We start from the raw sequence: 13,277 nt of genomic DNA on the forward strand, positions 1-13,277 counted from the left end.
TTTTTTTGTTTGTTTGTTTGTTTGTTTTTCCCCCTATTTGAACTTCTACTTCATTTTATTATTTTATTTCTACTATTGTTTAATTCTTATTATATTTTTTCCCATTTATTTTATGTAATTTTATTCTCTATTGTTTACTGTTTTGCTTTTACTTCTGTAAAGCACATTGAACTGCCACTGTGTATGAAATGTGCTATATAAATAAACTTGCCTTGCCTTATAAGTTAAACAGATGTTATATTAAACTTTGTCTTGTCAACATTTTGGAAATTGTTTGTGTTCATTGAGATATTGTTTAAAATGTTACTTTTCAAAGGGGTGCACTCATTAACGCTCAGCACTCTCTCTCATATACAAATATATACTGTACATATAAAGCGTCCTTGTGTCAAAGGCTGCTCCAGAAGTCGGCCTGAAAGTTTCTCTAACTTCTCTGACTCAAACTACAACTTTCTATCCGATCAACTGATTCAAGCATATTTCTTTCAAAATTATACCCATTTTTCTCACAGTGTGTTCAGTTATTACCTTACTGGAGCTGTATTTTCCCGACGGTGTTTCTTGTTAAACGCAGCACGAAAACAGATTAAAACTTTCAGTTTCAGAATGAATCCCTGACTTCCTGCCTGAGCGGCTCAGAGTCAGGGAAAAAGTTTTTTTTTTTTTTATAGAGCCCGAGTTTAATCCTTTAACTCCTCTGTTAAATGAAAAAAAAATTAATAATAAAAGGAAAATGCGCAGTAATGTGAGTCACATTTATTATTATTATTATTATTATTATTATTATTATTATTGTACAGTTATAAACAGAGCTCAGTTGATATGTTGGGAAAATTTTATTTTTTTATATAGAAGTATTGTGTATTTTGAATGCAAGCTACTTTGTTTGTTTGTTTGTTTGTTTGTTTGTTTGTTTTATTAAAGTTGGATACGGAAAAGTTTTTGCCGTGATAAGTGGTTGCTAAGGTGACGCAACAAGTGTCCAGTGATCCCAAGATGATGATGATGATTATTATTATTATTGTTGTTATTCTATTCTTTAAATTCATTTTTTAAGACAAGGATTTTTTAAGATGTTACCTTGACAGTTTCGGCGATAAACTTCCGCCTTCTTCAAACAGTCACCAGGGCCCTGGACTACGAAGCGGGTTTTCTGGCTTACCAGGGTAACTTTGAGAGTAACTTGATCACGTGCAGCGTAACTTCCCGATTAACCCATACTACGAAAGTTGGCTATGTTCAAACCGAGGTATGCTGCCATGGCAACTTACGCTGCATCTCAAACCTGCTCGTCTCAGGTTATGTTCTTGGTTAACCCGAGGTTTCCGATTAACCACACCCTTTTTAAACACCACCTCTCCACCGACATTTCCTCTAGAGACAATGCCAGCGTACCTGGATGACCCGTGCGATATCGGAGCGCAGATTAGAGATGGGATTTATGGCTCTTTGATGGGATCCGCATCTTTGTGATCCGTTCTTTGAAAAGAGCTGTTCAAAAGACTGGCTCATTTGGCTCTTTTTAAATATGTATTCAGTTTTAAGAAGACAGCGTCTAAAGAAGCCAGATCCCTCTGCTTAGACAGTGACATCAATATTTCTGGACATACCTTTTATATAAAGCAACCTAGACTTACATTATTGTAACCCCTAAACGCTCATAAATAACCATTAAAAAACAATGAGGGCTTCAATGAATGTCCATGCAGAACGGCTTTTCTGTAAAAAAAAAAAAAAAAAAGAACCCACGCATAGTTATCAAGAACGCAAGAATATTTTATAAAAAACCACTTGTTTTACAAAAATATTTAAGTCTGAGATACAAAATAGATACAACTACAATAAATATAACACAATAACTAGTTATCACACAAGAACATTTTAATAGAAAAAAAACTTTCTATATTAAAAATATTGAAATTGTAACAAAAATAGATACAACTATAAACAGTCAGATAAATAGATAAAGTTATAACAAGAACACAAGATTATTTTAATAGGAAAAAACAAACTATTAATGCAAAAAATATATTATTATTAGAAAAATAGATACAACTAGACAAACAGATAAATAAATAAAATACACAAAAATAGAACAAACAAAATGACGATAGAATAAATTAAATGAACGTCCGTGCAAAGTAGTTTTCCCCACAATATTATCATTAATATCACACAACAACATTATAAACTATATACAAAACAATTTGAACTATTAGGCAAACAGATAAAACTTGAATAAATAAAAGGCTTGCTTGCACGCGCACACACACACCATTATGAATGATGTTTTTATATTTCATTTTCACCTGTTGCCAGGTGCGTTTGGCACTGCTGTTGCCTCTGAAATGTTCACAGGACATACACCAACTTAGTCAAAGGGACTGAACAGTCAGTCATCCTAATTCATGTGACTCTGTGCACATATCGGCTTAAGTAGGCTACTCCATGAATTTACCATACCAAATTTTATTCAGGATTTTTCGGACATTAAACAAGCTATATATGACTGGGGCCACGTCGAAGGACCATTTTCTGTGACTTGTGATTGATCATGAAGCTTTCTCTCATCCTATACTTCTGTTCTGGAACATGTAGAAGGGAGAATGTACTTGCGCATTTACCCGATCGGCAATTCGTTGCCAACATGCTTGCCGCTCCTTATTGGCAGCCGCTGTGTTAGATTTTGCTCTTAATGTTGTTTTGAACTCCTCGTAGCTTTGCATTATGACAGCGCATTCTTCCTCCCTGAAGTACGGCGACCGTGCCATTGTGAACAGTGGTGATTTGCGCTGATAACCTCCCCTTTAACGTGAACGCGCATTAACCCTGATTAGGTTAAACCAGGTTCAACAAATCAACTTCATAACTGGCGTCGTAGTACCGTTTAACCCCAAACAAGATAACCAGGTTTTGTCAACCCCGGTTTAGCGAGGGAACCCTGGGTTACTTCTGGGTAGGTTAACCTCCGTTCGTAGTACAGGGCCCAGGGCCCTGTACTACGAAGCGGGTTTTCTGGCTTACCAGGGTAACTTCGAGAGTAACTTGATCACGTGCAGCGTAACTTCCCGATTAACCCATACTACGAAAGTTGGCTATGTTCAAACCGAGGTATGCTGCCATGGCAACTTACGCTGCATCTCAAACCTGCTCGTCTCAGGTTATGTTCTTGGTTAACCCGAGGTTTCCGATTAACCACACCCTTTTTAAACACCACCTCTCCACCGACATTTCCTCTAGAGACAATGCCAGCGTACCTGGATGACCCGTGCGATATCGGAGCGCAGATTAGAGATGGGATTTATGGCTCTTTGATGGGATCCGCATCTTTGTGATCCGTTCTTTGAAAAGAGCTGTTCAAAAGACTGGCTCATTTGGCTCTTTTTAAATATGTATTCAGTTTTAAGAAGACAGCGTCTAAAGAAGCCAGATCCCTCTGCTTAGACAGTGACATCAATATTTCTGGACATACCTTTTATATAAAGCAACCTAGACTTACATTACTGTAACCCCTAAACGCTCATAAATAACCATTAAAAAACAACGAGGGCTTCAATGAATGTCCATGCAGAACGGCTTTTCTGTAAAAAAAAAAAAAAAAAGAACCCACTCAAGAACATAGTTACCAAGAACGCAAGAATATTTTATAGAAAAACACTTATTTTACAAAAATATTTAAGTCTGAGATATAAAATAGATACAACTACAATAAATATAACACAAGAACATTTTAATAGAAAAAAACTTATATTAAAAATATTGAAATTGTAACAAAGATAGATACAACTAAACAGTCAGATAAATAGATAAAGTTATAACAAGAACACAAGATTATTTTAATAGGAAAAAACAATTAATGCAAAAAATATATTATTAGAAAAATAGATACAACTAGACAAACAGATAAATAAATAAAATACACAAAAATAGAACAAACAAAATGACGATAGAATAAATTAAATGAACGTCCGTGCAAAGTAGTTTTCCCACAATATTATCATTAATATCACACAACAACATTATAAACTATATACAAAACAATTTGAACTATTAGGCAAACAGATAAAACTTGAATAAATAAAAGGCAAATGCTGTTTAGCCTACTTCTTGTCCTTGGGCAAAAGCTTTTTCATCTGAAACACAGTACAGGAAAAGAACGACACACACACACACTTACCATTATGAATGATGTTTTTATATTTCATTTTCACCTGTTGCCAGGTGCGTTTGGCACTGCTGTTGCCTCTGAAATGTTCACAGGACCGACACCAACTTAGTCAAAGGGACTGAACAGTCAGTCATCCTAATTCATGTGACTCTGTGCACATATCAGCTTAAGTAGGCGACTCCATGAATTTACCATACCAAATTTTATTCAGGATTTTTCAGACATTAAACAAGCTATATATGACTGGGGCCACGTCGAAGGACCATTTTCTGTGACTTGTGATTGATCATGAAGCTTTCTCTCATCCTATACTTCTGTTCTGGAACATGTAGAAGGGAGAATGTACTTGCGCATTTACCCGATCGGCAATTCGTTGCCAACATGCTTGCCGCTCCTTATTGGCAGCCGCTGTGTTAGATTTTGCTCTTAATGTTGTTTTGAACTCCTCGTAGCTTTGCATTATGACAGCGCATTCTTCCTCCCTGAAGTACGGCGACCGTGCCATTGTGAACAGTGGTGATTTGCGCTGATAACCTCCCCTTTAACGTGAACGCGCATTAACCCTGATTAGGTTAAACCAGGTTCAACAAATCAACTTCATAACTGGCGTCGTAGTACCGTTTAACCCCAAACAAGATAACCAGGTTTTGTCAACCCCGGTTTAGCGGGGGAACCCTGGGTTACTTCTGGGTAGGTTAACCTCCGTTCCTAGTACAGGGCCCAGGGCCCTGTACTACGAAGCGGGTTTTCTGGCTTACCAGGGTAACTTCGAGAGTAACTTGATCACGTGCAGCGTAACTTCCCGATTAACCCATACTACGAAAGTTGGCTATGTTCAAACCGAGGTATGCTGCCATGGCAACTTACGCTGCATCTCAAACCTGCTCGTCTCAGGTTATGTTCTTGGTTAACCCGAGGTTTCCGATTAACCACACCCTTTTTAAACACCACCTCTCCACCGACATTTCCTCTAGAGGCAATGCCAGCGTACCTGGCAGGCCTGGCGCCACGGGGGGGCGAGGGGGGGCGTCGCCCCCTCGTGGCTACAGCCCCGCCCCCTCAACGGAGACTCAGATCACTTAATTGTCTCATCTCATCTCATTATCTCTAGCCGCTTTATCCTGTTCTACAGGGTCGCAGGCAAGCTGGAGCCTATCCCAGCTGACTACGGGCGAAAGGCGGGGTACACCCTGGACAAGTCGCCAGGTCATCACAGGGCTGACACATAGACACAGACAACCATTCACACTCACATTCACACCTACGGTCAATTTAGAGTCACCAGTTAACCTAACCTGCATGTCTTTGGACTGTGGGGGAAACCGGAGCACCCGGAGGAAACCCACGCGGACACGGGGAGAACATGCAAACTCCACACAGAAAGGCCCTCGCCGGCCCCGGGGCTCGAACCCAGGACCTTCTTGCTGTGAGGCGACAGCGCTAACCACTACACCACCGTGCCGCCTCACTTAATTGTTTTCTTATGAAAATATAATGTATTATAGACGTATTAATAATTTGCATTTTCAAATACGAAATATTAAGTGGTTGCGCATTGCACAAAAATACATTTCACATAAATCACTACTAAAACTGGCACGGTAGAACAAATCTGATTGGTTGTTATGATTCTTACGTTGCAATCGTAGAATTCAACTGTATTAAGGTAGGATTATTTCAAAAAGCCTGAATTTAATACTAACCCTGTTTTAGACAATCCTAACTACTGGGGACTAGTTATTGTGGGTGTATGTGTGAAATGCTGACACAGCCGCGCACACACAGACCTGTGATAAGGACAAGGGGCGGGGTCGTGCGGGCGGGCGGGGGTTTTACTTACATGCACACTTACAAGTGCACTGTCTCTGCAATATCCTGTAATATGCACTCAAGTTTACGGGAGTAGTCTTTCCCCCACCGAATTAAACGAATTCAATCACAATATTGTGAATCCATTTTCTTTCTTTGTAGGCTAAGTTTATCTCCGTTTATGTTGGTGTATGTGTTCATATATGGTCCGCTTTGTGCGCAAATAGCGTAAGAATATGTGTCGTTGACGTCACCCCCCATGCAGCGGGGTTGAAAATTCATCACTTCAGAGTGTTTAGTCCCCTACACGCCTAAACTGGGATCGCGGATTAAGTGGTTAGCTTTACTTGCATTGACGTTTTGTTTTCATGCCGCGGAGCTATTTGTATGTATTTTAAATGTAAAGGACTTGCCTGTAGGTTTGTGTGTGTTGTTTTATGTTTGGCATCTTTCCGGTTGTACCGCGTGTCTGTGAGAAAATCGGAGGGGAGGGGTAACAGGTGGGCACGGGAGTTGATAAAGCGCAACTGCCCTGGTAATATGCCACATGATTTTCCCGGAAGCAACCTTCGGGGCCGTGGTTTTGTGGTTGGCGCAGTTAATTGTTTGAAACACGTTGTCAGACCGCCATCACTACTACACACTATATGAAAAATATTTGCCCCCTTGCGATTTCTAATTGCCCCCTTAGTAAACTGTTCCTGGCGCCGGGCCTGGTACCTGGATGACCCGTGCGATATCGGAGCGCAGATTAGAGATGGGATTTATGGCTCTTTGATGGGATCCGCATCTTTGTGATCCGTTCTTTGAAAAGAGCTGTTCAAAAGACTGGCTCATTTGGCTCTTTTTAAATATTTATTCAGTTTTAAGAAGACAGCGTCTAAAGAAGCCAGATCCCTCTGCTTAGACAGTGACATCAATATTTCTGGACATACCTTTTATATAAAGCAACCTAGACTTACATTATTGTAACCCCTAAACGCTCATAAATAACCATTAAAAAACAATGAGGGCTTCAATGAATGTCCATGCAGAACGGCTTTTCTGTAAAAAAAAAAAAAAGAACCCACTCAAGAACATAGTTATCAAGAACGCAAGAATATTTTATAGAAAAACACTTGTTTTACAAAAATATTTAAGTCTGAGATACAAAATAGATAAAACTACAATAAATAACACAAGAACTAGTTATCACACAAGAACATTTTAATAGAAAAAAAACAAACTTTCTATATTAAAAATATTGAAATTGTAACAAAAATAGATACAACTAAACAGTCAGATAAATAGATAAAGTTATAACAAGAACACAAGATTATTTTAATAGGAAAAAAACAAACTATTAATGCAAAAAATATATTATTATTAGAAAAATAGATACAACTAGACAAACAGATAAATAAATAAAATACACAAAAATAGAACAAACAAAATGACGATAGAATAAATTAAATGAACGTCCGTGCAAAGTAGTTTTCCCACAATATTATCATTAATATCACACAACAACATTATAAACTATATACAAAACAATTTGAACTATTAGGCAAACAGATAAAACTTGAATAAATAAAAGGCAAATGAATGCTTGCTTGCACGCGCGCGCACACACACACTTACCATCATGAATGATGTTTTTATATTTCATTTTCACCTGTTGCCAGGTGCGTTTGGCACTGCTGTTGCCTCTGAAATGTTCACAGGACATACACCAACTTAGTCAAAGGGACTGAACAGTCAGTCATCCTAATTCATGCGACTCTGTGCACATATCGGCTTAAGTAGGCTACTCCATGAATTTACCATACCAAATTTTATTCAGGATTTTTCGGACATTAAACAAGCTATATATGACTGGGGCCACGTCGAAGGACCATTTTCTGTGACTTGTGATTGATCATGAAGCTTTCTCTCATCCTATACTTCTGTTCTGGAACATGTAGAAGGGAGAATGTACTTGCGCATTTACCCGATCGGCAATTCGTTGCCAACATGCTTGCCGCTCCTTATTGGCAGCCGCTGTGTTAGATTTTGCTCTTAATGTTGTTTTGAACTCCTCGTAGCTTTGCATTATGACAGCGCATTCTTCCTCCCTGAAGTACGGCAGCCGTGCCATTGTGAACAGTGGTGATTTGCGCTGATAACCTCCCCTTTAACGTGAACGCGCATTAACCCTGATTAGGTTAAACCAGGTTCAACAAATCAACTTCATAACTGGCGTCGTAGTACCGTTTAACCCCAAACAAGATAACCAGGTTTTGTCAACCCCGGTTTAGCGGGGGAACCCTGGGTTACTTCTAGGTAGGTTAACCTCCGTTCGTAGTACAGGGCCCAGATGTCGAGTGGTGACGTGCCTTATCAACTGATGTTACGCTACGGAGGCGTGAACGTCCCGCCCAATTTGACAGGTAGTTCACGCCTCCTGCTGTCAGGTCGCTCCTCCAGGACGGCGCTCCAGGTGTGCGACAGTGCATACGCTCCCTCATCCGCGGTTCATCGTTCTCTGCGCACGCTTTCGTATCTCCACTGCCTCTAAAATCCAACGTTGGAATCTATTTTCTTCAGCGCGAATGACTCTGGCCTCCTCCCAATTCATTATATGATTATGTCGTTTACAGTGGTCTGAAATGGCTGATTTTAAGTTTTCTTGGTGTGCTTTTTCTTTTTTGGATCTTGTGAGTCTTTTTGTTGTTTCTTTTTCACATTCTATTTGGTGTTCTTTTTTTCTAGTCTGGAAAAAAATTCGCGCTGAAGAAAATAGATTCCAACGTTGGATTTTAGAGGCAGTGGAGATACGAAAGCGTGCGCAGAGAACGATGAACCGGGATGAGGGAGCGTATGCGCTGTCGCACACCTGGAGCGCCGTCCTGGAGGAGCGACCTGACAGCAGGAGGCGTGAACTACCTGTCAAATTGGGCGGGACGTTCACGCCTCCGTAGCGTAACATCAGCTGATAAGGCACGTCACCACTCGACATCTGGTGACTGTTTGAAGAAGGCGGAAGTTTATCGCCGAAACTGTCAAGGTAACATCTTAAAAAATCCTTGTCTTAAAAAACGAATTTAAAGAATAGTTTCAATAGGTAGACATAATGAACTTTTACTACATATTAAAAATAAGTTATGGAGAAGATTGTGCCAAAGAGGTACGCTACCTGGAAAAGCTAAAGAAAAAACTGGCGCGACAAAGAAACCATCTCCGCTTCAATCTCCGCTGCCGGGACGAAGGCATCATTCCAGCAAGCCTCTACATAAAAAATCCAATACCAACAAGAAACGCGGAAAGGCCCATCGAAAGAGCGCGAATGACTCTGGTAAGAGAAAGAATTAGATGCACGACAAACAAAATCAACAACTTAAATACCTACAGAAATAACACAAAGAACACAAGATTTCAAACGCCGGTACAAACTCAGCAGGGACATGGAAAAAAATATGGAAGAACATCTGAATATAATACAAGAACAAGAATTCTCAAAAACAAAAACACGCCATATTAAAAAACTAAATAGACTTATCAAAAAGAAAGAAAATAAATGCAAGGACATGCAAATAAATGAAAAATGGATTTGCAACCTATCTAAACACACACTAACAGCAGCAGAACACACTATACTCTCACGGGGACTAAACTATACCATCACACCAAATAAAATCCCGAACGAAGAATTCATATTAGCCACGGAACTAGCATGCAACATGATACAGGACCAAGGACAGAAGGCCGTATTAAGAAACGAAATAGCAGGCATCCTCACCTCAGCTAAACCGCCACCCAGAAACACAACTAAACAGGAAATGGAAGCCATCAGAACACTCACAAAGAACAAGAAAATAACAATACTACCGGCTGATAAAGGGAGGACCACGGTTATCATGGACACTAATCAATACGAAAAACAAATGAATGAAATGCTCACGGACCCAAACACATACAAAATACTCAAAAAAGACCCGACGGAGGAAAAGAAAAAAAGACTAAAACTATTACTCAAACCGTTAATGGACAACAATAAAATCGATAAACAAACATACAACCACTTCATCCCCACAGCAGACATCACCCCCCGGATATACGGCACACCAAAAATTCATAAACCTGGAGCACCACTAAGACCCATAGTAGACAGTATAGGATCAGTTACTTACAACCTTTCCAAGACACTGGCAGACATAATTAAACCACTCCTCGGACTCACGGAATACCACTGCAAAAACTCAAAACAACTGGCGAAAGAACTAAAGGAAATCAAGATTAAAAAGGATGAAATTTTCGTATCACATGACGTCATATCCCTCTTTACAAAAACACCGGTCACAAACACTCTCAACATAGTAGAAAACCGGTTAAAAGCAGACAGAACCCTGAAAAAACGTACAAAACTCACAGCACAGGACATAACAAAACTATTGCATTTCATTTCCACTTCCACATATTTCCAATTCAGAGGCACAATTTACAGACAAAAAGAGGGATTTGCAATGGGGGACCCGCTATCTGCCACTCTATGCAACTTTTTTATGGAGGATCTGGAAACCCGAGCCATAGAAACAGCACCGGGTGACTGCAAACCTATCTTCTGGAAAAGATACGTTGATGACATTCTTGAAATAACCAAAACAGGTCACACACAACAATTCACGGATCATCTAAACTCCATAGACAAGACAGGCAACATCAAATTCACACATGAAGAGGAAACGGACAAAACAATAGCTTTTCTGGACTTAAAAATACACCACACAGAAGAAAAATCACAACATACAGAAAACCTTCACACACCGACCAATATCTACTCTGGACATCTGAACATCCCATCGCACACAAAACGTCAGTAATCAGAACACTATACGACCGAACACAGAGCATCACGGAGGAGAAAGACAGACAGGAGGAGGACCAACACATCCAACAGGCAGGGCCGTCGACAGGGGGGGACAACCGGGTATTTTGTCCCGGGCCCAGGCATGAGGGTGGGCCCAGAACTGGTCCCTCATGAAGATGCCATTAATCATTCTGTTTCATTTCAAAATGTGTTGATTTGGGGGAGAAAAATGTGCTATATTTGCATTCAGTTAATGATTTCTGGTTCTTTTGCCTTTATTGTCTTCGAAAATAGATTCAAGAACCCACCTACAGTACCACCCCTAATGCAAAAATGGTTTGGTCTTTGATTAAGGCGCCAAATAACACGGCACTATTCCATCATAACGCTTCGACAATAAGCGTGCGAGCCCGTTTGCCAACATGCACAAGGCAGGAGCAAAGAAAAGAAAAGAGAAAAAGAGATGAAGAAGCCAAGAGCCTCAGGGGCTCACTGCAGACCCGGCGCCAGACACGGACTGACGGACGGGCCTTGAATTGCTTTGGGGGGGGCACACATTTTATACGCCAAGCCAGGGCAACACAACTGTTTCTAGCAACCCAGGAGAGCAGCACAGACGTGACGAGTTAAATATTCTAAGAAACCTATAAAGCAACCAAAACAACTTTCCAAAATGTATCAAACATTGCTCAGCATATTAAAAGGTGTTTTTTTTTTTTTTGCTCCGCTGGCCTCACAACGCACAAAGCTGATTTCGGGTATCTACCGGAAGATGTCGTGATATGATCCGGTCCAGCAATAAAATGTGATTGGCTGAGACAGCTGCTGATTTACCCAGATACCATCTGAAGGAAAAATGCGATTGGTCGGTTGGTTCATTCCATTACATTAACCCATTGGTTCCCAAGAAATATTAGTCCCGTTTATAGCAATGATCCAGAAATTATTACTAGTGTTTCTGTACTCACGGATAATAATGAATGAACCGATCAGCCGATTTCGAATAGTTTCAATACATTTTAAATTGAGCACATTTTTCTTTATTATTGTTATACTGAAAAACTTTGACTTGTAGTTTACGTTTTTTTTTTTTTTTTTGAGGGGAAAAAAAATCCAAAGAAGAAGAAGCTGTGACGGGCTCCTATCAGGCCAAGTGCGGTCACTCGCCGGCCACTTTCAGGCATCTTTTTCGGATTAGTGAGACCAGACCCTCTGAACATGAATGGGAAGATATCAATACTGGACTCTGTGAAAACTAACGGTCGCGAAGAGCATATGATTGAAATCGCCATGAAAAGTTGATTATACTTGAGTGTTAGGTTGGTTCTCATGACTCAGAAAAAGCTTTAAAATCCACTTTTCTCGTGGATTATTTTGACACTGCGCAGGCGCAGTACTTCTATAACGGCAGGAGAGGGACGGCGGAGCACGAAGCTGCAAGATGATTGGAAAGCTGTTGGTTCAGATCGACATATGATTGGTTGTTGGCAGCGGAACAGGCGGGATATTTGCAGACCCGTACTGCCATCAGAGACGGTTGATTAGAATGTTTGCTGCCGTTACGAACTGTCCCCATTCATTTCTATGGACGATTTCTTCAGTGACCTGTCTCCTATGAAAAAAAAGTCTCTGCTCTGGGTTCCAGCAGGGCGGGCCCACATGAGTCTCAGGGCGGGCACGGCCCCCTAAGGCCCGCCCATGGCGCCGGGCCTGGCTCACTGCATAGATATTTTAGAAAAGATTCAGATGATGCAGCAGGTGGTGAAGGCAGTGGGGCAGCTTAGCCAGGTAAGACACAGATAACTTTTTTCCAGCCCCGTAATGTAACCCCAGCATGCGCGACGCGCTATTCATATTGACGACTTTGCCACAGCAAAAGTCCGGCGCATTGCATTTCGCACCTGAATAGTTGCAGACTAAGGAAATGTTCAAACTGTAAATATGTTGAAATGTTGAAATAAAATGGTTGACTGTTATAATGGGCTTGGAATACCTGTTATTTAAGGGTTGGAGTGAATGGAGACTGTGAAAAGAGGGGTTGGGTGTGGGTGGTTGCTGTGTGGCGATGTGCGTGCGCACGTATGTGTGTGTGGGGGGGGGGCACTCAGATTATTTGGGGAGGGGGCCCACTCAGATTATTTTGTCCCGGGCCCAGCCAAAGCTGTCAACGGCCCTGCCAACAGGCATTAAAAAACTGCCAATATCCACTGTGGGCAATCCGAAAAGGGAAACTACAGACACAATCAAAGGAAAAAAACAAACAAACAAGGAGAAACACCGAAAAAACAAACCGGGGGTTTGTCACACTACCATACATAAAAGGAGTTACAGAACGCATCCAACGATCCATGAGGAAATACCACATCAACACCCCGGTCAAACCATACAAGAACCTCCGACAGCTGCTAGTTCACCCCAAAGACAAAATACAACTGGACAATAAATGCAACGTCATATATGAAATCCCTTGCCGTT

The sequence above is a fragment of the Neoarius graeffei genome, chromosome 1 (genome assembly GCF_027579695.1).
Source record: "Neoarius graeffei isolate fNeoGra1 chromosome 1, fNeoGra1.pri, whole genome shotgun sequence".
NCBI lineage: Eukaryota > Metazoa > Chordata > Actinopteri > Siluriformes > Ariidae > Neoarius > Neoarius graeffei.